Source organism: Polypterus senegalus, chromosome 14, assembly GCF_016835505.1.
Source record: "Polypterus senegalus isolate Bchr_013 chromosome 14, ASM1683550v1, whole genome shotgun sequence".
Lineage (NCBI taxonomy): Eukaryota > Metazoa > Chordata > Cladistia > Polypteriformes > Polypteridae > Polypterus > Polypterus senegalus.
In genome coordinates, this window is record NC_053167.1 from 134,348,358 (window position 1) to 134,376,071 (window position 27,714).

A 27,714-nucleotide genomic window follows, 5' to 3' on the forward strand; every position below is an offset into this window, starting at 1 on the left:
CTGTGCTCACTTGGTATAGTTCTTATTTATCAAATTGATTCCAATATGTACAGAAATGTGTTGACAGGACTCCATCATTACACACAGAAGTTCAATATGATGCACCACAGGGCTCAGTACTGGGACCTTTACTGTTTTCACTTTACATGCTACCACTGGGATCTCTCATTAGGAAACATCATGTTCATTTTCACTCGTACGCAGATGACACCCAGTTATACCTTTCATTTAGATCAAATGAAGTTTCTCCGATGTTGTCCTTAATTAGTTGTGTTAGTGAATTAAAGGAGTGGATGGATGAGAACTACTTGTCTTTAAATACAGATAAAACAGAGATGTTTATTATTGGAGGAAATTACGCTGATCACAACAATATTTTGTCATCATTTAACTCAGTTGGAATCACCATTCATTTTACTGAATCATTCCACAATCTCGGAGTTCTCTTTGACTCTAGCATGTCATTTAAAGCGCACATTGCAAAGTTGTCCAAATCATTTCTCTTCCATCTTAAAAATGTTGGGAAATTAAGGCACTTTCTAAATAAACAGGATTCTGAGAAATTAATTAATGCATGTATTTCTAGTAATATTGACTACTGCAATGCAGGTGTTCACTGGATGTTCAAATTGTTCTTTATACAGCCTCCAATTAATCCAAAATGCTGCTGCAAGAATTATTACAAGAACAAGAAAATACAACACATGACTCCAGTTCTTAAATCCTTATACTGGCGTCTGTTTAAGTTTAGGGCAGATTTCAAAATCTTCCTTTTAACATATAAAGCCTTAAATGGCCAAGGTCCGGCTTACTTGTCTGATCTTATCATGACTTATAAACCAGAGTGCACATTAAGATCTCAAGATGCCGGTCTGCTTATGATTCCAAGAATTAATAAAATAACAGGGGGAGGTCGAGCTTTCAGTTACAGGGCCCCTAAACTGTGGAGTGGTCTGCCTGCTACTATAAGAGATGCCCCTTCAGTCTCAGCTTTCAAATCCTGGCTGAAGTCTCACAGCTCCAGTTTAGCACACCCTGACTAAAGCTGCTGATTAACTGTAAAAACTGCATTTCTGTTGTCAGTCATTAGCACTAAAACATAAGTAATATGACAGTTATAATTTGTTACTAACCCTCACCTATTCTGTTTCTCTTCTCTGTACTCAAATGTGGCACTCGGTGCCACAGCCTACCTGCCAAGTTGTTTTGCCTGCCTAAGGTAAAGTCATCCCTGATGGAGGATCGCAGGAATTGTCAAGTAGAGGGGTCCTTTCATCTGATTGGCTGGCCCAGCGCTGTCTCAGCTGTGAAATGGCCAAATAGGGGAGGCAGCTTGATGGCTGAGGTCACCAGGACTCTAAACAAATCCAAATCATATTATGTGATATGATCTGTTAAATTCTGCTCCGTACTTGTAATATTTTTATTTTTAAACTGTATTGAGGATTACTTCTCTTCTGTTCTGTGTATTGTATTGACCCCCTCCTTTTTGAAACGCACTGCACACCCAACCTACCTGGAAAGGGCTCTCTCATTGAATTGCCTTTCCCAAGGTTTCTTCCATTTTTTCCCTAAAAGGGTTTTTTTGGGAGTTTTTCCTTGTCTTCTTAGAGAGTCAAGGCTAGGGGGCTGTGTAGAGGCAGGGCCTGTTAAAGCCCATTGTGGCACTTCTTGTGTGCTTTTGGGCTATACAAAAATAAATTGTTTTGTATTGTGTAAGTTAAATCTTGCTGATAATAAAACACCTTTTTAATAGATTCTATCGATTGTTACAACTTTCTTTGTGCCATTCCAGACATTTCCAAAACTGTTGATTTTTTTCTCATAATACCATCAAGATATTTCATGGACCACAGAAAATCAATATTTCTCAGATGGTGACTTTATTCCTTTTATAAACTTTATTGAAACAGATATTGTATGATAGACACATAGGTGCAAATGGGAAAAATTCAGACAGTGACCTCTTGGCTTTCTTTACATCTCATTATTGTTAATGAGACAACAACTAGTTAGAGGAAGAAAAGCAAGCAATTAAGGGTTCTGAATCCTAAAAAGCAAAGCAAGCAGTAAGTGGTTATTAATGTAAAACATTGCCAGAATGAAATCCTGCTGCCACTATGGCCCTTCAGAATCTTAGTTTGACACCCCTACTCTAAAGTCATGTGGCGACACCAAATCAGGCATGTTTGCTTGTGTCATTTAGCATATTATTGATTTTGTTTGACTTTGTAAGAAAGTAATTATTATTTTGATAGAATTTAGCACAGCTGTGTCTTTCATGCATTTTGTCAGTTCTTTCTCTGACAGGAGGATTTGAGGCAGCTGTGTATCGAAAAACAAATAAGCACAGCTGCCAGGTTTGAGGGATTAAGAAAACAAAACCAAAAGGAGAAAATTCATGTCACAAAGTGAAAAAAGGAGCAGGGTTTGCATAAAGAGGAGAACATATTAGCAAATAACAATATTATTTACATAAAATAAAATTTTGAAGTTGTAGACACAACATAAACATGCCAAAAAGTCCATAAAAATCAAATTGCCCATAGCTACATGGGTAAGTCTGTTATACTTTGGATATTACATGATAGAGGATTACTGAAAAGAAATTAAACTTTTGAAGGATTTGAAAAGAGCTATCTGCCAAACTTAAAGATGACGAAAGCTATGATACAAAAAAGTATGAAAAAAGACAAGTCTGTGGCCAGCGATAGAGTGTTGTATGGATGTACTCAGGAACTTTTCAAATATTTTCTTATGGTATACTGACGATTCAAACTGTACTGCAGTTGTATCCATGCACCAAAACACACACAAATACACACTTTGATAATTATCACTTCTTGCAAATGTGGATGATAGGAAGCACTACTGAGACATCTGTAAATCAGAATAAATGCCAGGGAGAACAAAGTACTCAAAACTGATATTTTATTTTTTTTTATTTCATTTATTGAGCTTAGTTAATACAAGATTTGTACCACTGTCTTATTAGCAGGATACCTTAAACACTTTACCACTACATAATACAATCGAACCCTTCTCTAATTCACTTCCTAACCACTCCCTCTCAGCCATGGCCTCTCTTTCTCTTGTGAGTTGACCCCGTTGTATGACGTACCACTCAATGAAGAGTTCAAAGAGACCATGACTGGCGGTGGCATTTAAGTCTCAGCCTGTGGGCAATTATGGGGTCAAAACTGGCCTCTGAAACCCCTGGGACTCAGCAGTTGACACCACAGAGCAGCCCTAGGGGTTCTTACAGTCCTGACTTAATGCTCTTCTGTAAAGGGCCAGGCATCTATAAGGCTGCCTGTCCACTAAAATGAGCAACAGAAAACCAAGCAAGCCATAAGCTTCTATGTTTAATGCTGGGGGAACTCCAACTCTTTTGGGAAATACATAACTCTCCTTAGATTTCTCTCAACCTTGAAGTATCCACATTCAGGTTTTTCATTATTGCCCCATTCTGCCAACTCCTATCAACCCTTGCAGAACCTAAGCACACCTGCTTCTTCTGCCAATGACTTCTCCTAAAAGTACTGTCCAGGTTCCCCTCCAGAGCAGCTTGTAAGTTTTGTTGAGTTGGCGATTCAAGCTTTTGAACGGGTAGGTGTACCAAACAATCAACTTTCTTTCAGTACTTTTCATAACCTAATCATTAATATCTAAATACATAAGTATTTACTTATATTATTACAAAATAGGACCTTTAAGAACCCAATTTATGTAGAAAAGTCTAAAATTATGTACAGTTTATCATATGGATCTGAGCTGTGTTTTTGTTTAGCATTCTTGAACAGTCTTATTTGAATATACTGTTTTATGGTACTTATAATAATACAGTGTATAGTGACCCTGAGTTACTTCATTAGAAAACATTAAACTGATGATATCATCCGGGGTTCAATGCCACTCCTGGCCATTGTCTGTCTGGAGTACATTTACATTTTTCCCATGTCTGTGTATGTCTTCTATGTACATCCCAAAAATATAAGCATTAGATTAATTGCTGATTCTAAACAATTCCACACAAGTGTTTGTTTTCCTGCCAGGTACCTGATGCTGTTGGACCCCTGAAATCGACTAAGTGTGTCCAAGACTATTATTTTACACAAGAGTCTAAGGTTTGGTTCTTGCATTGTCCTTGAAAGTGCCAAGAGTAGTGCCAACCTAGTGACTCTACATCTGCATACAGTAATTTCCACTTATCCATTTTTTAATTCATATTAGATTCCCTTTATTGGTGGGTTTCTGCAGTCATATAATGTTTATTTCTCACTAGGTTGCAGGACACTGAGACTGTTCTGGCACCACTTGGTGCAAGGAAGGTGTCACCTCTTGACAGGATGCTAGGTTATGGCAGGGAAGACTCGCTCACACTAGACCAAATTAAATTGGCCAGTGAATCTTATTTGGTTATGTGGAAATACGCTCTACACAGGGAGTGACCCAGACATGAAACTTCTAGCAACCTTTTCCCCATTCTCAACAGTTATTAAGTGCTCCTGAAGTCTCTTTTATAATCCCAGCATTATTACTGTCTGTTTGTAATTCCTGCTTTCTCCCTGGGTCTGTATTGGTTTTACTCCAACATCCCAATGATGAGCACAGTATATTGGCGTCTCTCTCTGTTCTGAATTGTGCCAGATTAAAGACTGATTTCAATTCACTATGAGCTGGTAAATGTAAAATGCATACATTCTCAAACTCCTTATTTGAATTTGGGGCTGCAAGACATCAATGTCTGGGGTTTTCATTACTGGCCCCTGCTGGCAATCCATATATATTAGTTGAATGTAAGTACTTAAGCTTTAAGGCCATTTTACGCAGAGTTTTTTCCAGTAGTGTCCAGAACTGGATCTATAATCTTGTTTTTGTTGACATTTGTTGGGTTCTTTCTAACATTTGAACTGGAGTATTAAAAAAACAAAACTTTCTTTTCAGTTATTTCAATAATACTGTGTTCTGACTTCTTCACTTTATAAGTATTTGAATAAAGGTTATGTCAATGGTCTTGCACTCAGTTTTGTCGAGCTAGGCCCCTGTCTTACTGAATGCTACATCATGCTATAACCTATTACTGATGCTTGAAACACAACCGTTGTCATCAGTTGATTGTTATTGTGGTACTAAAAGCTTTGTGCAAATCTGACCACATGTCTAAAAATTATGTTTTAAATAACACATGTATACAATAAAAAAATGGTTTTGATTATTTCACATGACTTTGTATAATGCTTTTGGGTGCCGAATTTAAAAAGGAAAACCATTCTTCCCCATCATGTAACATTTTTTCACAAAGCATGTTTTTAGCTGCCAATTATAGTTTTGGATTGCTTTTTTAGTCTATTTAATATCATTTTTTTTGTGATAAGTTGTTTGAATTTAATATATTCTAATATTAATATCTATGTTAAAAGCAAAACCGCAATTTTATTCTATAGAAAGGTCAGAATGTACAGTATGTGGAATTGTATATGGTAATGAGCAGTCAGGGAATAGAAAATCCATCCTTCCATTATCCAGCTCGCTATATCCTAACTACAGGGTCACGGGAGTCTGCTGGAGCCAATCCCAGCTAGCACAGGGCGCAAGGCAGGAAACAAACCCAGGGCAGGGTGCCAGCCCACTGCAGTACATACACACCCACACACTAGGGACAATTTAGGATCGCCAATGCACCTAACCTACATGTCTTTGGACTGTGGGAGGAAACCGGAGCACCCGGAGGAAACCCACACAGACACGGGGAGAACATGCAAACTCCACGCAATGAGGACCCAGGAAGCAAACCCAGGTCTCCTTACTGTGAGGCAGCAACGCTACCACTGTGCAACCGTGCCGCCCTGGGTATACAAAATTCCTGTGTTTTCTCTTTGAGTGGGATATTTGTTTCAGAAAGAATGGCCAGCTAGAAATAAGCTACAGCTTTGTGCCAAACAAATCTACAGACCTCGCTGTGTGTGCCACAGCTTCATATTAAGTTTGGTTTAAAGATGAAGGTTGTCAAAGACCTATCAGAAGATGGAGCCTTTTTAAAACATTTGTGCTGAAAGTTTCCGGGTTTGATTTCTGATGCAGAATCTGATTTTATGATGCACGATCTGGAACGAGAGGCTTAGGCATTATTTAAAGAAGTAATGTCCAAGTCTTCAGGCAACAATAACGATCTAAATTCTAAAGAAATGTTGAAAAAATTGTTTAAGGAATTGGGTTGCAATATTGCCTCAAAGTTCACTTTTTGCAGATTCACATTTGGAAATTTTCCCTAAAAATCTTGGAGTGGTAAGTGAAGAGCAGGAGGAATGATTCCCTCAGGATACCAAGCACTTAGAAAGAAGGTTACTAGGGTCATTGTAAAAGTCACTAAGACAGCAGACTACTACTGTAAAAGTCATAAGGACACAGCAAAATAGTGGACAAACGACAGACTTTCAAATCAAGTTTTGGGTAATTAATAATAATAATAATATAAGTGAAAAAAGCAATAAATATATATTTGTTTGCATTTATGTAATAAAATATTAGATTGACTAAATATTTTCATGAAAAATTGATTTAGAACAATATTTTGTACATGAGACCTGGGTTCGCTTCCCGGGTCCTCCCTGTGTGGAGTTTGCATGTTCTCCCAGTGCCTGTGTGAGTTTCCTCCGGGTACTCCGGTTTTTCTCCCACAGTCCAAAGACATGCAGGTTAGGTGCATTTGCGATTCTAAATTGTCCCTAGCGCCCTAGCGTTTTGTTTCCTGCCTTGCGCCCTGTGTTGGCTGGGATTGGCTCCAGCTGACCCCCGTGACCCTGTAGTTAGGATATAGCGGGTTGGATAATGGATGGATTTTGTACATTAATAAATTCTGTAATTAGTTAAATTTTAACTATTTTTTTATACCTGCATATGACATGATAGAAATATTCAGGTTATATTTTATTGTGTTAATGTAAAATACAATTAAAATAGTTTTTTTATCAGTTTAATTTTGGAGACCCGTGTAAAGGACGCAGAGCCTCTCCGATACATCATGAGAAGTTTCCGTTACCTCAAGCATTACAAAGAATTAAGAAGTGGGAAAGTTTGGACCATGCGTGTGTCCGGCTAAATAAACGCCGGAAAAAGCCCTGCTCACACCACCTCCCCCACAAAGAGATTTGTGCTGAAATTTCAAAGGAAGGAAGGAAAGACCGTTGATAAGCGCCATGCATGCGTACGAGTTTAGTAAAACGTACCGCTCTCTTCTGTCGTTCCAGGACCTGGTGCGTGCAGGTGGAAGGCGGAGATCACAGACACACCTACTGGACTTGTACGCATGCGTATGCGTCACTGTGAGCCTCTACCCTTACCTGCAGCCTCGCGCCCTTTCTGTAAATTCGCGTCTTGCGTCTGGGCAGGCACTTTGAAGTCGCAGTAAGTTCGACGAAAAGGACAAAAGGACGCTTTGGAGCCGCAAGAAACACGAACCTGGGTTCGGCCGAATAGGTGAATGAACACCAGTACAATTTATGCCAGCCGAGTTTTATTTCACTTGGACGGACCCGGTATTCTCCACAGGTAACTTGTGTTTGCATCTTATTATCTCACGGACTGGGGCTTTTTATTAAGCCGTATGCTTCACGTAAGGAAACTTCCTGCACATATGATTCGTGACGCTTGGTGACATCCTGCAATTGTTTTAGGTCTGAGAGAATTTGCGAACTTGAACGGCTTATGGATCGACGTACACATGTCCCTCTCTAGTGTTTTCTATTAAATGTGTTGTCATTTGGGTTCCGATTTCTATTGAATATTTTCTCATTTCGGTTTCGATTTTGGATTGTGAAATTTTTTGAAAACCTAACATTGAAAAGAACTAACTCATTCGCTGCCGGCTTTATCCGAATGGTACATTATAACTGTTTACAGAAATTCCACATAACTGGAGGAAAAGAAGGCAAAGTGCTTACTCCGGGGGACGCTGAATTACTGATGCGAACTGAGCCGGCACCCTTGTTGTTCAAGTCCAGTGCCTTAGCCGCTGCGCATCATCAGCACTAATAATTAATAATTTGGTAGCACACTAAAAAAATGCATCTATTTATTTACTCTTATGTAACAACAAATGCTTCTGTTGGTATTTCTAACGCTTACAAAACCTCGGTAGATATGTTATTCATATCGGTGCAGTGTGGCACATTGACATGATGATAAAATTACTTGTTAATATGAAGGATTCAGGGGTCTTGTGTAGTATCAAGAGAAATGTCTCTCAGTTAAGCCACCTCAGACCACTCCAAAGGGAAGTTTTGTTAGTGGGTGACATTGCAAAGGTGAAGAAACATTTTACCGATCCTTTGTAAATGTTCTGAAGACCCAAAGAAGTGTTTTTAGGTCCTGTTACATAATAGTAGATACTTAATAGATACATTTTTGCAGTAAATAAAGTGTTACCAGTAATTTAATCTGCCACACTGTGAAAATGTGCTTACAGAGCTAGTCTCTATAAATAACTTTCAAAACAGCTTTATAAGCAATTTAATACAGGTTATAAATATTTTGAATGTTAGGTTTGTTGACGGACAAATGACTGAGTTAGTATGCCCTGTGACAATCTAGATCTGTATCCAAGTTTGATTCCTGCTTGCACATGTAATTTTATTATAGGCTGCGCCCTCCTGGAAACGTGAATTCAAGTTAAAGGGCTTTGACACTGATAACTAATACTGATTTTGTAAATCACCACGGCTCAACTAAATATATATGAATGAGTATGGAATTACTGTTAAATCGGACACCTCTTGTTTTGAAAGTTTAGCAGCATTAAGGCTAGTACAGCATTTTTCTTTCTCTCTCTAACACCGCTCCCAAAGCAATTTGTTCTATTTTTATCTTGTTACTGCTGCCTTGCAGTTAGGAGACCTGAGTTCGCTTCCCGGGTCCTTCCTGCATGGAGTTTGCATGTTCTCCCCGTGTCTGCGTGGGTTTCCTCCGGGTATGGTCCAAGGACATGCAGGTTAGGTGCATTGGTGATTCTAAATTGTCCCTAGTGTGTGCTTGGTTTGTGAGTGTGTGGGTGTGTGTGCCCTGCGGTGGGCTGGCACCCTGCCTGGGGCTTGATTCCTGCCTCATGTCCTGTGTTGGCTGGGATTGGCTCCAGCAGACCCCCGTGACCCTGTAGTTAGGATATACTGGGTTGGAGGATGGATGGATGGATACTAAATATTTTAAATCAATAGTCTGACTTCTTCAGACTTCTGATACAAGTCCATTTTGTTGATTGTCATAAACAGTGCTCAGAAAATCAAATGAAATTAGAGAATGCTTTAAGGGGTATTACCAGCATACTCATTTTGTTAGATCTTAGTTCAGCATGTGATACTGTCAAGCAAGATATTTTACTGTCCAGAATGGAGAAAATCTCTGACAGTTCCCTCTAGTAGTTTAAGTCCTATTTGACTGATAGTCAGGAGTTTGTTATTTTTGGTAACAGCAGGTTCAGCTCTGGTCACACAAGGAGTTACTCAAGGCTCTGTCTTCTGCCCATTGCTCTTCTGTATCTGCATGCTTCCCCCTTGGCTCAATTATTTGTAGCTTTGTACTGATATGCATCAATTTAGTTCTTTTGCAGCTCACATATTGCTTCAGGGAAATTAAAACCTGGATGGAAAATAAATCTTTAAAATGAACCTGTAACAAAACCAAAGTCATGTTGATTGGGACTAAAGTTGAGCTGAAGAACAGGAGCTCCTCCTCAGTAACCTTTGGTAATGATGTCATTAGACATTATTCCACATTGATCTCATTAAGACTGTCTTACGTAACATTCCGTGTTTGCTCATTCCTCTTCTTTTTCAATGCTAAGGAACTTGCCCATGCTTTTATTACATCCTGCATCGACTACTGAAATGCCCTACTGGCAGGTGCCCCTTCTAATCTGTAATTGCAGCTCCAGCTGATTCAGAACTCTGCTGCAAGAGTCCTTACCCAGAACCGCAACAGTGAGCATATAAAAACAACCCTGCTGCACTTTCAGTAGCTCCATATGTCTTAAAGGATAGAGTATAAAATTCTATTAACGTATAAAACTTTACATGGCTTTGCACTGGAATACGACAGCAACCTCCTCCAAGTCTAATGACCTGTCTGCCCACTTAGGTCTACGGATTCTGACAATTTCATTTTGCCATGAACTAATATGCTTTCTCTGGGTGACAGAGCCTTCAGCTCTATAGACTTTAAAACAGCCTCTCTAAATGAATGAGATCAACTTGACTCAATTCATTTTTTCAAAAAAGCAACTTAAAACTCATCTGTTCAGGAAGGCATTTAACTTAACTTGACCTTCTGACCCTTCGTTCAGTTTAACCTCTCTGTCAATTTCAAAAAGATTTGTGTTTATATAACAAATTATAATATTTATTCAGGGATTTCTTGTAGGATTTATAGTTTTGTATTTTATTCAGGTTAATCATTTCTTATTGTATTTCAGTGCTTTGTATCACCTGCGTTTATCTTAATTTAATGTTATATTTGCATTGTTGTTCTTTCTGAGTTTATGTAAAGTGCTTTGAGCACAGAAAAGGTCCTATATAAATGAATTACTATTTATTATTACCAGAACCGTAACTGTTTTGTGTTAGCGATGGAGGAATAGTGTAAAGGTACTGTATGAGACTAAAAAGACTTATGGTGATTGGTAGAAAATTAACAATGTGGCAAGAGTCTTTTAACAGGTCAGAGCATAGCCATGTAGTGGTTGTGGTAAAGATGTTGGGAGGAAGTGTACATTGCACAGATTCCTGGGATTGAGTTTGAGTGTCATAGTAGTAAAAAGGATTTGTAAGCAGGTGGCATGGACAACCTTTATTTTAGATGTTTTATATGTGTGCTAGATGCTAATAAATTAAGTGTAAACTTACGGCAGGCAATACAATGTAGTGATTAAGGCACTGAATTTTTAACCACAACGTTGCTGGTTAGGTGCTCACCTCTGTCTCACACTCATCTTTAACATGCTTATGCTTCCACTCTAAACAAAAAAAAAAAAATGTGTACACATATTTAACTTCTCCTGATGTTATAAGCCAACTTGGGCAAAGGTGTTTGTCTCCAAGGGAAATTAAAACTTATTATTAATGGAAATTATTGTTATTGCATATTGAGCAAAGTACATTATCTATCTATCTATCTATCTATCTATCTATCTATCTATCTATCTATCTATCTATCTATCTATCTATCTATCTATCTATCTATCTGTCAATCATATAGTGCCTCTCATATCAGACAGACAATAAATAAATAACATAAAACTGCATAATGACAGTGGGATTGGTTTATGTAAGTTAGTGAAGCTGTGCTATTTAGGTAACACATTCAGCGTTGTAGGAGGTACACACTCATAAGTGTTTCCAAAATTGATATGGACACTATCCTTCTTTCTTACCTTCACTTAGGCTATTGTATTTAAGCAACATGTGGAGTTTTGTGGTGCATGGGATTGGGAAGTGGATGATTAAGTTAAAGTTGGTATGGACTGAGATGAGAATATTTAAGTGGATTTGCCTGAACATCTCCACTGAATGGAAAGAGAAGAGGATTTGTGGAGAGACGCAAGGAAAAGATGACCTAGATAATTTAATCTTTGAAATGAAGGACTGATAGTAATTGAGTGAAGAAGTGACCTGTGAAAGAGAGGAAGGCAGAAAAAGATGTGAATGGAAGTGATGATTGTTGATGTTAAGTACGAAAGGCTTCACCTTTAAACAGGGGAAAGGAATTCTGACCGTAGCAAACTATGCTGGATAAACTCAGATAATGCCCTTTATGCTGTTTGTATGGTGAGAATGTTCAGTTACAGCATAGAGTATTACTGGCTGGCACAGGCTGTATTACCATGTCACAGTGCTTGGACCCTGTTTCACTTTCACACTGGGAAGCCATGTGTTTTGAGGTCTGATCATTGTGTCGATTAGGCAGTCTACCAAGGTCATGGCTGGTACAGATGTAGTTATGGAGGAGGTAACGGGAAGGAGGAAAGCAGGCAGTGAAGCGGTGCTTTACATGCAGATTAAAGTTAATATTGAATGTTTTCATGCGTTCTTTACACATCAACATCCCATGTAGCATGTTACAGCATTTGCTGTTTAATTTTGACCTTTATTGAAGGCACAGTTAAATAATGAAGATTTATATAATTTGAATAATAAATGCTAAATGCTCATAGAATTGACCTGGTTTATTAGAACTTGCATTTGACAACTTATATTAGTATGAGAGTTTTCATATGTTGTTTTGTACATGTGGATTTTCTCCCACAATCTAAAGAAATGCTGTTGGGTATTTCTGAAGTACTTGTTGTGAGTATGAGTGTTGGTGCATACCTTCCAGTAGTCTGACATTTTGGTTTGAGGTTTGGCACCTTCACTTTGCTGCTCAGACAGGATCCATGTCCCTGCAGCTGCTATCCCCCAAACTTCCCCCACACCCCCCCCCAACATAAAAAAAAGAGATGGGTCCAGTAAATCATTGCATAATATTACTTTAAGTAAACCATGCCTTATCAAACTTAATTAATCATAGACTTTGATCTTACACTTCTAAATATTACCTAGTGATCACAAATTAATATTCATCTATTAATAGTCTAACCCACTTATTCAGTTTGGGGTTGCAGAAGTTGGTGGGAATCCCCCCCAAACCCCCTACATGTGGCACCCTACTATTACAGGACTGGTCTTACTATATTATGAGTAATTTTTCCATAAGACCTATACCATTCATAAGCACATATCACTTTACACATAGGGAAATATAGTTAAAACACAAATATTTTAGTTACAGTTTTAATTATAGGTGCTTCCACACATTTATTCTGATTTAATATTAAGATACCTGTCTTATTACAGTCCTTAAACTGCATTGACCATCACAAGAAAAAATAATTATTAGTCTAAAATTATTTTACTACATAAAAGTAGAAGTGCGGTAAAATTCTAATTGTCTAATTTTGTACAGCTGAAAAAGCCAGCAACACAGTCATTCAAGGTCCCTTTTGTCCAGAAAATTAATTTATATCCATTGTGTACAACTGTGTGCTTGTCCAGTGAACTACAGTATGTGCTTAACGTTTTAATGGTATTTTTAACAAAAACTTTTACAATTTCTAAAAAGTAATCATACACTTTTCCTTTTCCTGAGCTCACTTAGTGTATGTCAGGATTCTGAATAAATTACATTTAGCAATTCAAATTCACAAATAAATAAATGCATTTTTTTAGAAATTAAAAAAAATATATATATATCAAAGTAGCACTGGCCATGTAAAAATTTATATAAACAACAACAAGAACATTTATTTCTATAGCACATTTTCATTCACAAAATAAAGCTGAAAGAGCATTACAAGATGTCAAAGAATAAAAGAAAATAATTTAATTTAGGCAAAAATAAAAATGAATAAGTAACAAAAAAATAAATCAATATGAGATATATAAATAGATATATAATTAGTAGAATAGTAGAGTCCTTATATGTAACATCATATTCTAAGTCTCTAAAGAGGAGAATGATGGTAAAATATAGTAGACAATGAATACTGAAATTCTAAAAGCAAAAATTGTGGGAAAATATTTTGTTGAATGAGATAAAACAATATAACAAACAGACTACTGACAGGAAACATTCAGCAGTGGACAGGAAAAAGATGCAAATGTACACAGCTGGGAAAGTGTGTCATATAAATAAAAATATTTAAAGGAGTCCACATGGATGTGAAAATCAATTTGTTTTGAAAGCAGACAGCTCTTCCATAGAGCTTTAATATACTTTATACTATATCAGCCAAAAAATAGTTAATTGCAGCTTTTCATACTAAATTAGGAGACCTGGGTTCGCTTCCCGGGTCCTCCCTGCGTGGAGTTTGCATGTTCTCCCCGTGTTTGCGTGGGTTTCCTCCCACAATCCAAAGACATGCAGGTTAGGTGGATTGCCGATTCTAACTTAGCCCTAGTGTGTGCTTGGTGTGTGGGTGTGTTTGTGTGTGTTCCTGCCTTGTTGCCCTGTGTTGGCTGGGATTGGCTCCAGCAGACCCCCGTGACCCTGTATTCGGATTCAGCGGGTTTGAAAATGGATGGATGGATTAGGTAACTACGGCATGTATACTGATGGGCGTAAAATATATTGAATGAAAGAAATCTATGAGAAAAGTATAGTGCAGAAGTATTTCCCCCCCCATCAGATGATTTTCAAAAAATGGCCTAAGAGGGCAGGAAATGACATGTCACCATATTTGAATTTATAGAACTGTTTTTTAAGTTATGCCTTTCTGAATCTGAAAGACTGTAGCATGACTTTGAGATTTGCACTTTTGAGATTCACATGCTTTTTATTTATTAACTGATTTGGAGGCTCATGAGGTTTGCATGGCCCTGCAAATAAATACTGGACTAATTTATTTTTAAAATCAAGAACCATATAAATTCAGTTAAGAAATGAACAGTCAGAGTCCATTAACTTTATTATAAACATAGTCTATCTTCACTTATTTATTTATTGGAGACAATCTTACAGTGGTAGCACTGCTGCCTCGCAGTTAGGAGACCCGGGTTCGCTTCCCAGGTCCTCCCTGCGTGGAGTTTGCATGTTCTCCCCGTGTCTGCATGAGTTTCCTCCCACAGTCCAAAGACATGCAGGTTAGGTGCATTAACGATCCTAAATTATCCCTAGTGTGTGCTTGGTGTGTGTGTGTGTGTGCGCCCTGTGGTGGGCTGGCGTCCTGCCTGGGGTTTGTTTTCTGCCTTGCACCCTGTGTTGGCTGGGATTGGCTTCAGCAGACACCCGTGACCCTGTAGTTATTGATCATTCCGTTTGCCAGCCATTTGTCGTTTGTGTGGTGTGTGTCATATGTACGTGGACAAGGGAGGGATATATATATATATATATATTGTCGGGTTTGCTGTGGGATTGTTGGGGTGGAGGAATATTTGAGTGTACATTTGTCTTGTGGCGTGTCTTGTCCCATTTAATACATTTATTCTTGTTTCCTTTTACATTCTGCTTATTGTCTTTGCTTTTCAAACCGTCGATTGTGGGGAAAGTTAATCTGTGTAGGAGTAGGCTTGACAGGAAAAGGTTTCTCAGTCAATTATCCAGGCCACAGGTCTTGGAGGTGTAGCTGCCGGCTGGGAATAAGGGGTCGGCCGTTACATAAGTGGTGCCCTCTCTGAGGAATCTTTATTTAATTCGATCACTGTCTGCCTTTAAATTTTCCCCAAAAATATCATGTCTTTAGGGCGTGCGAGCAGGACGACACCATTGCTTCGCCCGGTGTGATGATGGAGTAGCGGGCGCGCACGCCACGGTCAGAGCGTGTTCAGCGGTGCGAGAGGTGGTGGATTCTTTGCAGTCGCTGTACCTCGAAGATCACCGTGGACCTGAAGAGGAAGGCCTGGAGGACGTCTCGCCTCTGTGGGAGGATCTGGCGCAACAAATAACCCGGCTGGAGGAGAAGATCCGCGAGGTTGCGAAAGTACGCTGGAGCGAAGCAGCCTTGGGCTCGCATCAGCAGCTCCCAGGAGGAAATGAAAGAATACATCAACGAGCAAGTTCAACTCCTGGGCGGAAATCGTGTTGTGCCTCCAGAGGCGGGATCGACGCTGGCAAGATTCTCTTCAGGGGGAAGTCCAAAGGTGTCTCCAGAAGATAAGACCGTCGCCCCGTCATTCAACGCCGACGTATCTCGGGAGGGCGCATGCCTCAATCGGCCATTTGTTCCTGGGGTGCGCCTGTCTTTTCCCAAGTTAGGGGCTCCATATAATGTCGATGATGTCCTGAACTTTGTGGAGGACGGGGAGGCGTACCTGGCCGTTAACCCTCTAACCCCGGAAGAGCTAATTGGGGTGATAGGGACATCCCTCTCGGGACGGTGCGGAGCTGGTGGCTGACGGCCAAGAAGACCATTTTCGACTGGGGATCCTTTCGTCGATCTTTCCGGCTTTTCTTCCGGAAGACTACGAGACCGAACTGGAGGACAAGCTGCGGTCCATGGTGCAACTACCTTCACAAACCATCCGGGACTTCGCCTATGAATACCGGGCTTTGTGTTTGAAGTGGCGGCCGGCTATGGCTGAAGAAGAGGTGGTCCGCCGCGTCCCATGCCTGTAACCCGCGGTTAGCTGGGAGTCTCAGGGGTGGTGGGATCGGTGGAGGACTTGGTGAGGTAGGCTCCCAAGTGGAACGGGACTGGGGAAACTCAAGACGTACTGGCACAAAGTTCAGGCCAGTACACGAAACCCAGCCCCTAAAACCACAACGAGCCAAACCTTGCGGTCGGAAGCCGATCTCGCCATTATGCAAGCGAGCACGTCCCTTCTGATCGTCCCAGTGATGCTGCGGGGTGGCAGATGGATGCGGTGGTGGATACCGGGAGCCACCATACTTTAATCCGCTCAAGCCAGTGGGAGAAGATTAGCCGACCGACAGACAAATTAACATCTGCCCGTCCGTCCGATTTGTATTGGCGGATGGGAGTGAACACAAGGCCCTGGGCAGAGTCCCCTTGAGGTACAGTGTACTCGCCACCACCTGGGATATGAATACGTATGTCCTGGAGGACCAGCACCTGTCAGTTCCGTTACTCCTTGGGCTGGATTCTCTAGCCACCATGAGGATGACCATCCATCTCAGTCCCAGGGGGTATACGGTACCGGGGGAAGGGATATGCGAATTCATTTACAAATCCAAAGAAGATCTGGGCTCGAATTTATCGGGTTTTACGCAGCAGAGGAGCGGCGCAAGCACCTCGGCGGCAGCCCCAGTGGAGGGACAACCTGAAGAGGTGAGGCCGGTGCTGAAGAAGTGGGCGAGGTGTGGGCGGAGAAGTTAGGAGTTGCCCGTGGGGTGACCCACATGGTCCACACCTTGGACGAAGTCCCTATAAGGCACCGAGCTTACGGGTTTCTCCACTGAAGAGGCGTCATTAAAGAACACCTCGATCGGATGCTCGCCGAGGGAATAATAGAACCATCTTCCTCCTCCTGGGCGTCCCCTGTGGTCCTCGTGAAGAAGTCGGATAATTCCTATCGTTTCTGTGTGGACTACAGGGGTTAACGAGAAGACGAGCCTGGACGCATATCCCATGCCCCTGGTTCATGAAATCCTGGAGTCACTGCATGGAGCTGCAGTATTTAGCACCTTAGATCTCCGCAGTGGCTATTGGCAGGTGCCGATGGACGAGGGAGTAAAAGAAGACGGCAGTCATCACCCCTGAAGGCCTGTTCCAGTTCAATGTCATGCCTTTTGGGCTTAAAATGCTGGGGCCACTTTCCAGCGGCTCATGGAGCAGGTTCTGAGGGGGTTGATAGGCAAGATCTGCTTCGTGTACATCGATGACGTCATTGTTTACTCCCCTTCTATAAATCAACATCTCCGGATTTAGACACCATTTTCCAGCGATTTCATCAAGCGCACCTTACGCTGAACACGAAGAAGTGTACCTTCATTCAACCCCATACGCTTCCTCGGGCACATTCTTTCATCGGAGGGGTCGCTGTAGACCCCGAAGACCTTGGCCATCCGGGAGTACCCCACGCCCACAGATTTGAAGTCGTTGCAACGTTTTCTTGGGTTAGTGGGGTGGTACCATAAGTTTATTCCCCGGATGGCAGATATAGCGGCTCCCTTGAACCAGCTTAGGAAAAAAGATGTCCCGTGGGAGTGGACGACAGAATGCCAGGACGCGGTCGAGCGACTAAAGAGCCACCTACAAGAGCCACCCGTTCTGGCCCAACCGATCCACAGCTCACCTTCCAGGTACAGACAGATGCCAGCAACCTGGGGCTCGGCCGTGCTCACTCAAAGAATTAACCAGGCTGAACATGTCATCGCGTCGCCTCACGAGTTTTGCGGCGCTGAGCTGAACTACTCGACAGCTGAGAAGGAGTGTTTGGCTGTCGTGTGGGCTGTGGAGAAATGGAGACATTATTTGGAGGGGTTGAATTCGAAGTGTACACCGACCATCACGCTCTGACCTGGGTGTTCAATCACCCGAAGACCTCCTCCCGTCTGACCAGGTGGGTCCTCCGCCTCCAGAATTTTACGTTCAGGGTGACTTACCGGAAGGGCTGTGGTAACTATCTAGGGTATCGGAGCCGTCAGGGATGGTGTGTTTGGCAGAGGCGAAAAAGATGATCCTCCCTCTGCCAAGGAGCCTTGAAGACCTAGCCCAAGCACAAGCTACCAGTCCATTCTGCCAGAACATCAGGGAAGGGCTGGAGCAACAGCGAACTGACCGGGTACACTTTGTGGACCTCCAAGGGGTCTTGTACAGGACTATTCCATCCACCCTTGGGGGTCTGCAACATCAACTGGTGGTCCCGGAAGAGCTCGTCCCGACTTTCTGAAGCACTACCATGACAGTCCTTTAGGTGGTCACCTTGGAAGGACAAAAACTTTATTAAAGATTCTGGGGTTGCGTGGTGGCCGTCTGTCCGAAAGACGTGTGCCACCACGTGAAGACGTGTGCCACCTGCCAACAACTAAAAAACCCACCTGGTAAACCGGCGGGATTACTTCAATCGACGATCGCAGATGGACCAGGAGAGACTTTGGGAGTCGACCTAATGGGGCCATTTCCTATCACCAGCTCGAGGAAGACCGTCCTGATGGTAGTAGTAGACTATTTTTCGAAGTGGGTGGAGCTGTTTGCGTTAGCCGATGCAAGGGCTAACAAAATATGCTCCATCCTGAAGAATGAAATCTTCACCCGCTGGGGGTGCCAAGAAACATCATCTCGGATCGGGGTCCGCAGTTCACAAGCTCCATATTGGATGAACTTTATGCAGCCTGGGGAGTGAAGAAAAACCTCACCACCGCTTACCATCCCCAGGCCAACATGACGGAGCGAGTGAACGGACCCTGAAGAACATGATCGCCTCCTATGTGGGTGAACGCCATCAGGACTGGGATAAATGGCTCCCGAGCTCCGGTTTGCCCTGAACACGCGGTGCATGAAGCCACAGGTGAGACGCCTGCTTTGGTTGCGCTGGGCAGACAGCTTAAGGGCCCACTCGACCGACTCCTTCCCAGCACCCCTAGTCCAGAATCCACCAGTTACAATAATTTGGTTAAGGTAGAGGGTTTACGGCGGAGAATCCAAGGGAGGTTGGTGAGTTCGACATCCAGACACGCCAAACTGTATAATGCCCGGCGGAGGGAAGCGCACTTCCAGCCGGGTGATTTGGTCTGGATTAGAGCTCACCATCTCTCAGATGCCAGCAGAAAATTCTCCGCCAAGCTAGCGCCTAAATGGTTAGGTCCAGCTAAAATCATTCAACAAACAGGTCCAGTCAATTTCCAGATCCAAAGGGGTATCGGCGCTGCCTCCAAGTTAGACACCATCCATGTGGCCAACCTCAAGCCGCTTGGCCCTCCCTTGTCCAAGGTTGGGGGAATGTAGCGGTGCCACATAGTGTTTAAATGTCAGTGCTGTGTGTGTCTCGTTTCATTGTCCCATTGACTGCGTTGTGTGTATCAGTTAATGTTGTCCCGTAAGGAGGACGGATGATGGGAGGAGTTCACAATCACTTACCTGGAAAACACCTGTATATCAATTAATCAATTACTGCCGTCACGGATTATTTAAGGAGAAGAGGAGGAGACGAAAGGGAGACCAGCACGAGGAGAGAGAGGAGAACAACCAATACGCATTCACGATTACAACCTGCCTGCCGTTTCATTCCATTGCGCTATCATCCAGTTTGTATTTCATTCATCCGGACTGCCTTTCAACCTGCTTACCGCTGAAGACCCGGGTCGAATCATCATTCGCCGCGCCGAGGAATCACGGTGAGGTTATTCCAAACGCCGGAAATACAACATTACTATCGTCATTAATCAGTACCCGTATTCAGGACATTAGTTAGTCTATCCATCCATTATCCAGCCCGCTATATCCTATCATAAGATACTAAGTTTGGAGGCCCTAGTCACTGTCTCTATGTAGTTTGTATGTTCTCATCATGTGTATGTGTTTTTTCTACATTTGCTTCAGTTTACCTCTTACATCCTAAAGATGTTCAAGTTAGACCATGCAAAGTTAAAGATTCTGAGCCACCTAAGTGAGTAAGTGAGGTTGCTTGTAATTGCACCCTGCAGTGGACTGTTAGCTTATTTAGGGCTGGCACCTGCCTTATGCCCAGTGCTTTCAGGATAGACTGTGGCTCCTGCCACCCAGAACTGCTGTGGCTTAACTAATGGATAGATTTGTTGTGGCATATACACAGGTGCTCTTACTGAAGACTGGAGCAGCAGTATCATCTCTAATAATATCACAATCAGGGAACTCTCTTGTAGCTTCTCAAACCCATGCTCAAGTGGTGTGAGTTGGAGCATTTGTGGGAATGATGAGGAGTAATGAAAACATTGCAGGTGGTAAGCCTAGGTGATTGCAGTAGCTCACTATGACCACTTCCTCTTTTTTTTCTTCTTCAAAGAGTGTAGCTGATTCTAAAATTAAATACTAATTGCGGAAGAAAAGGAAGAGCCTGCTTTGACATGAGAACAATTCAAGGATAAAGCAGTACAAGTTAAGAGAAGCAGGAAATATTAGTAAAACAGATCATTATCAAACACATTTCAAAAAGTCCGGAAGAACGATGATTGAACAATTGCTGAGATAGACAATCAAATATTGAATGTTTGTTTTTGATTAAAGGAAATGACAGTGTGTTGATTCTGATCTTAGTTATACATATATATATATATATATATATATATATATATATATATATATATATATATATATATATATATATATATATATATATATATATATATATATATATATAAAATATTTGTTGTAATGGTCACATTATAAAGCAATCTAGCCTAACTGGATCCCATTGGCTTCAGGCTTATGTTTGCGCCAGTGTAGCTCAGAAATTGAATTGTACCTAAAGTTATTTGACTTCTTGTTTCATGTAATGCTATTATTGGCATAAAAGGGAAATGTTTGCAGTTTTGTTCAGCTTGCTGCTGTCTTACAAAGTCGGTATAAAAACAGACACCAGTGTTAGTTAACACCTGTTTGTTACTCGTTTACTTTGTTGTTTGCTAATTAGAAGTGATCATTCTTTAAAGCAAATAAGTCATTTAACTGCAAAAATTATAATCCTGTGTTCCCTCTATATTAGTTAAAATCTAAGCTGATATTCTGGATATCACCCAGACTTCACCAAACCTGGTTCTTTTAATGTCAAAACGGGTAAATATGGTATAGGTGAGCATTTACTTGGTGCACATGTTTACCATTGTATTGGCAAACCTTGCTTTCAGGCTTTTTGTAAGACCAGAGTATAGTCTATGGGATGGATGTGAGTTTGGGTGTAATGCTTACCTTTCCAGTAGCTAAGCACATGAAATGGAGCATAAGTTTTGCGAGGGTTAAACAAGATAGGTATTGGTTGATTTCTTTATTAACACCTATTCACAATTACAGCTAATGAGAAATTTAAAAACATTACTCCATTGGAGAGTAACAGGTAATTGCAATTTGCAAAACTGTTTTGAACTTGACCAAGGTCAAGACCTTGCTTTTATTTTTTTATAAAGATGGTCAAGACAACAGCTACGTTACTTTAAAATGTCTGCCATTTGATTAAACAAAACAAACATGCAAGCCTTGACCAAGTCAGATGGCATAGGGTCCCGTAAGCAGGTGAAGGCCTTCAGTTATTTCACAGGCTCATAAAAGTGGTAAAAGCAAAACGTTTGTACTTGGGCCTGACCTTGGCCCCTTATCTCTCACACACACTTAATTTGTAGTTATGGATGGACGAAACTATTAAAATTTTTTAAATAAATATTTTTTCAGATTTCAGAAGAGGGTGAAATTGATTACAATTTTCAAGGTTGCAAGAGTTTGTATTATGAAAAATAAAACTATTGGGTTCCCCCTGCAGTTATTAATGATGTTACAGAAATATATATATTTTTACATTTTTATATATTTGTATATTTTTAGCTGGAGAAATTGCTTTCCTCTGCGAGTCATTATGCTCCTTATAAATTTCTGCTTTTACAGAAGGACCCATTGTTTTATGTAGATGTTCTAATTGCCTGCCTTACGCATAGTTTAGGGAAAAACAAAGTTGGATTTTAAATGAGGCACCTCATCAAATTCAGGTGCTAGGAAAATATTATTAAAGTAAACCAGTTGGTCAACATTAGACATATAGACAGCTCCATTGAAGAGGTATGGTATATGATATTCTGCATTTCTGAAAGTAGTAATGCTCTGTAATTGCAGTTGCGAGTTGTTATGGATTAACTGCATCATCTTCAAAGATAAGAAAATTGTTTTTCCTGTGGCAGTTATGCATGGATATCATTCACCTTTCTTTTGAAAAGTGTAAACAGATATCTAATATTATGTTTTGCCACAATTTGGGTCCTGGATGTAAAATCATTTTGAGGACATGGTTGGAAAAACTCCTCTTGTCTTAATAATAATAATACATTTTATTTATATAATGCCTTTCCCATGATCAGGGCGCTTTACAGAGTTTAAGAAAGAATGGCAGGGTATACAGTACATAGCATTCTACTAAACCAGAAAAATAAAGAAGAGTAAGATAGTAAATTCAGAGAAAAGCCTAACAGACAACATAATTGATGGTCCAGCACACACACATACAGGTTACAAGAGTATCTTGACATGGAGGTAAACTGAGAGAAGGGTAATAAAGTCAGGTAGAGCTAAAAGCCTTCCTGAACAGATGAGTTTTGAGTTGTTTTTTAAAAGAATTCATGGAGTCAGCTGACCTGATTAATTTCGGTAGGTCATTCCAGAGTCTGGGCGCTATACAGCTGAAGGCCCTGCTGTCACCCATGGAGTGTAGATTAGTGTGGGGCACATCAAGATTGCCAGAATCAGAGGACCTTAGTGGGCGGACAGGCACATAGTGATGGAGAAGGTCACTGATGTAGTTTGGTGCAAGGTCGTTTAAGGCTTTGTAGGTTATAAGCAGAATTTTATATTCGATTCTGTAAGACACAGGGAGCCAGTGAAGGCGGAGCAGGATGGGTGTGATGTGCTCGCTGCGGCTGGTTTGAGTAAGGACTCTTGCAGCCGAGTTTTGAATTAGCTGGAGCTGTGATATAAGATTAGAAGGGGCACCTGCCAGTAGGGAATTTACAATTTGGTCCGGGATGTGAAAAAAGCAGGGACAAGTCTCTCAGCATTAGAAAAGGAGAGGAAGGAGCGAACACGGGATATGTTATGGAGGTGAAAGTAAGAAAGTTTCTTAATGTGATTTATGCGAGCTTGATAAAGGGAAGAATCAAAGATGACACCAAGATTCTTTGCAGTGGAGACAGGTCTGATGAGATCACCGCCAAGATGGACTGGGAAGGAGCTCATTTTATTAAGTTGCACTTTAGTCCCAATTTGCAGGAGTTCAGTTTTGTTGCAGTTTAATTTTAAAGAGTTCTGCTCCATCTAGGTATTAATTTCACTGAGGCAGTTTGTGAGCTGAGAAACCTCTGATGAAGTTCCATTTTTAACATTGAAATAGAGTTTAGTATCGTTTGCAAAAAATGATAACCCATTCCATAGCTACGAATAATATGGCCAAGGGGAAGCATATAAATGCAGAAGAGAAGAGGGCCAAGGACCCTGAGGAACTCCTTGTGTGACTGGCACTGAGCTGAATCTGTTGTTGCCAAGACTAACAAACTCTTGCCTATCAGTCAGATAGGATTTGAACCACTGGAGGGCAGTGCCAGAGATACCAGCATGTTCTCCATTCTGGAAAGTAGAATCTCATGTCTGACAGTGTCAAATGCTGCACTGAGGTCTAATAGAATTAATATGCTGTTTCATCTAGAGTCTGCTGCCATAAGCAAATCATTGGTTACCCACATCAGAGCAATTTCACAGCTGTGCTGCGCCCTGAAACCAGACTGAAAGGGTTCTATCAAATTATTAGAAGTTAAGCAGTTGGTGAGTTGGGAAGCTACAACACGCTCAAGAACTTTTGACAGAAAAGGTAAGTGGGAAATAGGTCGAAAATTGTTAAGATTGTCAGCATCACAGCCAGTCTTGGGTATCACACCTAAGATACCCGGAAAAAAGGATCTATTTACTTGAAATAAAATAGGGTACGCCTTCATTATGTAAAACTAAGTCAGATATTTCAGACTCAATGGATTTTAAAGATCCACATCCACAACAGTTGTGTTACACTAACTGAAAACATGGCTTACTAGAACCTTTTAAGATAGAAACAGCTAATAGTCATCAAAATAGTCTGAAAATTCCTTCTTATTACAACAAGCCAGTTTTATCTCAAAGTAATGGCCTCACTGAAAAATAAATAGTTTAAAGCACTGATCAAAAACAGCCAAGCAGCTCAGAGTTGTCTTTACTAATTAATAGTTTCAAGTCCACCACTTCTGTCTATGAGCTATTGCTTGTGCTCAGTCCTCCTTAGTATAAATTTGCAGCCTCAACCAGAGGTGATCATTTACAGACAATTATAAGACTCAGCATCAAAACAAATGGTAGGTCAGGTTAGCCAAACCACTTTTACAGCTAAATGAAAACAACCAGTTTTCAGATCAAAGTCATTGGAAACCAGGAGATGTCATCCAGCCGACTAACACTGAGCAGTTATACTATATTGTGCACTGCACGAAAAATGGGTGTGTCACAGAAACTGTGGGCATCTGTTTAACACAAAAGAAGAGCATAATACAAATACTGGTGTATGCTTGTGAATAAAATGGTCAGGACAAAACGGAACACACAAACACAGCATAACCTACTTAAGGTAGTCAAAATGAAGTAGTGATAACTTTTGTGCCTGTTCTGGAACTTAGAAGTGTATCATTTATGTTGGTCTCTATGCTTAAAACAACTGAATATTTAGAGGTATAAACATTTGCTTATTTTTTTAAAAGTAGGATGCAATGTTTCCATACAAATATTGCAGTAAGCTTAACTATTGTACAAGCAGATAGTTCAGATTTTTTTTCTTTGTTTTTCTGAAAACAGAGGTGTATTGTAACAAATCTGTTTATTCAGGAGAGTAATGCAATTGAACTTTTTTTTTTCTCCCATCTTTTGATTCTTTTGTATTTTGTGCTTTGGGCATAATTATATGTAAAATGATAGTGTGATTATAGCCGATTATATATAAGCATGTACAAAGTGAAACAATCAAAAGGTTCATGACCAGGTCACAGTTTGAAAGACCCATTAAGGTGGAGTCAACTACTCTACTCAGATGACCTTAGGAGTGCAAAGTTGTAGATTAAAAAGTGTGTGTGTACATGTATGTGTATGTATGCATAAACACGCTAGGGTGTTCCCCCCTGCTTTCTTCACTCGCCAGAATCTCTGTACTGCCCCCCAGCTTGCGCTATACCCTTTCCACTTCATGTCTTTGCCACTCACATTGTGTATAGGGGAGTTGAATGCACCCAAGGAGACTAAGTCACTCCTCTGAAACCCCCTCTTAAAAGGTGATACAATGGGAAACAAATACAGTTTTTTTTTTTTTATTTTGCTCGATCATCTGCTGGCTTGCTGCTGCCGTGCTGCATGATCTACATCTTGTGCTGTGCTTCGAACATTTAAAAGCCTGTACAGCAGCTGTCCTACTCTTTGTGTTTTATTTCCAGCCCAGGCCTGGTTAAATCACTTGGCACAAAGTCTTGTCTCACGGGACGTGAGTTCTTGATATTTTGTAGTTTATAATTTAAAAATGGATTCAGAATCTGAAAATCTAACAACATCAGATTAAAGTTTGATAAATTCTGAAAAGAATGATCCCAAACATATATATGTAGGTTTTAAAATAAGCCTGATTTAAAGCGTGACAACAAATGTGACAAAGTTACATAACATCATTGCACAAAATCATTGCACTTTTAGGATTAGGATTTAATATATATACGAGTGAACTACAACTCCTAAATCCTTCTCAAAGTGCACCTTGTGGGAAAGATTTAGGAGTCATAGTTGACTCGTTACTATCAACTGCTAGACAGGGTTCAGAATTCATTAAGAATGTCAGATTATATAGTGCCCTGATGTGTGGAGTTTAAGTTCAGGTAGGTTAAGGTTAAACTTTATAATACCCTGGTGAAGCCTCTTCTGGAGTACTGTCTGCAGTTTTGATCCCCAGGCTACAAAAAGGTCTCACTTCTGTCTGAACACTGATCCTTTACATTACAAAATAAACAGATTTTGCTTGTTGACTGCAGTTATTGTAATTGTGCAGTTCACTCAAGGTTTTGTAAAATTTGAGCAGTGGAAAAAGAGAGCATGTTGATCATACTGTACCAAAATTGAAATGAGCTCGTCTGGAAAGCTGCTAACTATCTTCTTCTTTTGACTCATTGGTGAAGCCTGTGAAAAATATAGTAATAGCCTGAAAGTATGATAGGGATGCCCTTATCAGTAAGTGCATTTTACTTTTTGTCTCATCAAATACTTGGGTTGACTTACAGGAATAATCCTTCCTCCTTTCACATTTGTAAATGGTGCTCTTTATACTGATTTGTGCAAAGACCCAGAGTCGTACTTGTAGCTCTGCCTTCAAGGATGCCACTGACAATCAAGTCAGTTGTTAAGAGCACAGTGACTGTACCTTGATGTGGACTTTTTAAAAAAATTATACAAAAGACCTCTGGAACCACATCAAAGCATTTGTGAAATTTTTGGTGATGCTGATGTATATGTTTACACCTCAGCACTATTATGAGATCTGCACAGAAATGAAATATAATGGTAAGTCAGCTAGGACCAAGCATTTGCTCTTAAAAAGTACTGACTCTTTAAATTTTTCAAAGGACCATCAAAATGACCATGTGAATTTTTGGAGAAGGTTTTGGCCACAGCAAAAAAAAATACAATTCCACAGGGATGGTATCACCTGGCTGATGTGCAGTCTTACATTTATCGCCCACATGCCACTTAATGTTCAAGCAAAAAAGTTCCACATTAGTCTCATCGGAACACAAGACTTTCTTCCAGATCTTTGCAGTAGTTTCCAAGATTTAGAAGTCCTTGAGGAGTGACTGTTTCTTTTTTTTTTTTTTGTCAGTTACGGCTTATTCCTTACCACTGTTTGTTAAAGGCCTCTTTGTGTGCAGTGTATTGGAGATTTTTGAGCTGTAAACTTCCTCTTCAGTTGTTGTAACTTATTTTTGCAACTCGGTCAAAGTCACAAGTGGTGTTACAGTAGCCTCTCTCACAAGTGTCATTCTTGTCTGATGACTACGTTTAGAGCTGTGGCCTGACTTAAGCAGTGTGGCTGTAGTTTGATTTTTTTTTCCACTTCCATGTGATGGACTGAACTGAGCTGTGAATTACAGTATGTTCCATGCCTTTGAAATGGTCTTGTACCCTTCCTCAGGTTTATATACAGTATCTGTATAATTTATATCCATGATTTGTTCTGAATGCACTTATGTCTTCATTTTATTTTGTTTTGTGGAAAACACTACAATAATGTTGGATCTTTGCGAGAAAGGAGGGATTTATACTCATAAATGAACTGATGACTGGTGATCCACCCATTACCTACACAGGTGGAGACGTCAACAAGTTGGGTGAGGGGTAAGACAATACACTGCACCTGAGCAAACTTTGCCTTATTTATTTATTTATTTATTTATTTACAAAGAGTAGGAATAATTTCTACATATCACCATTCTGATTTTTCCTTTCTA

At 40.5% G+C, this 27,714-nt stretch overlaps 1 protein-coding gene across 1 annotated transcript in view; it reads left to right on the top strand.

Moving 5' to 3' along the window:
- The first annotated feature begins 7,173 nt into the window (after positions 1–7,173).
- The window catches only part of LOC120514236 (transmembrane protein 125), a 42,589-nt gene continuing 22,048 nt past the window's right edge, over positions 7,174–27,714 (top strand). Inside the window, exon 1 of the mRNA XM_039734500.1 lies at positions 7,174–7,551. The gene's annotated coding sequence lies outside the window, so the exon portion shown is untranslated. The remainder of the gene's footprint in view (positions 7,552–27,714) is intronic.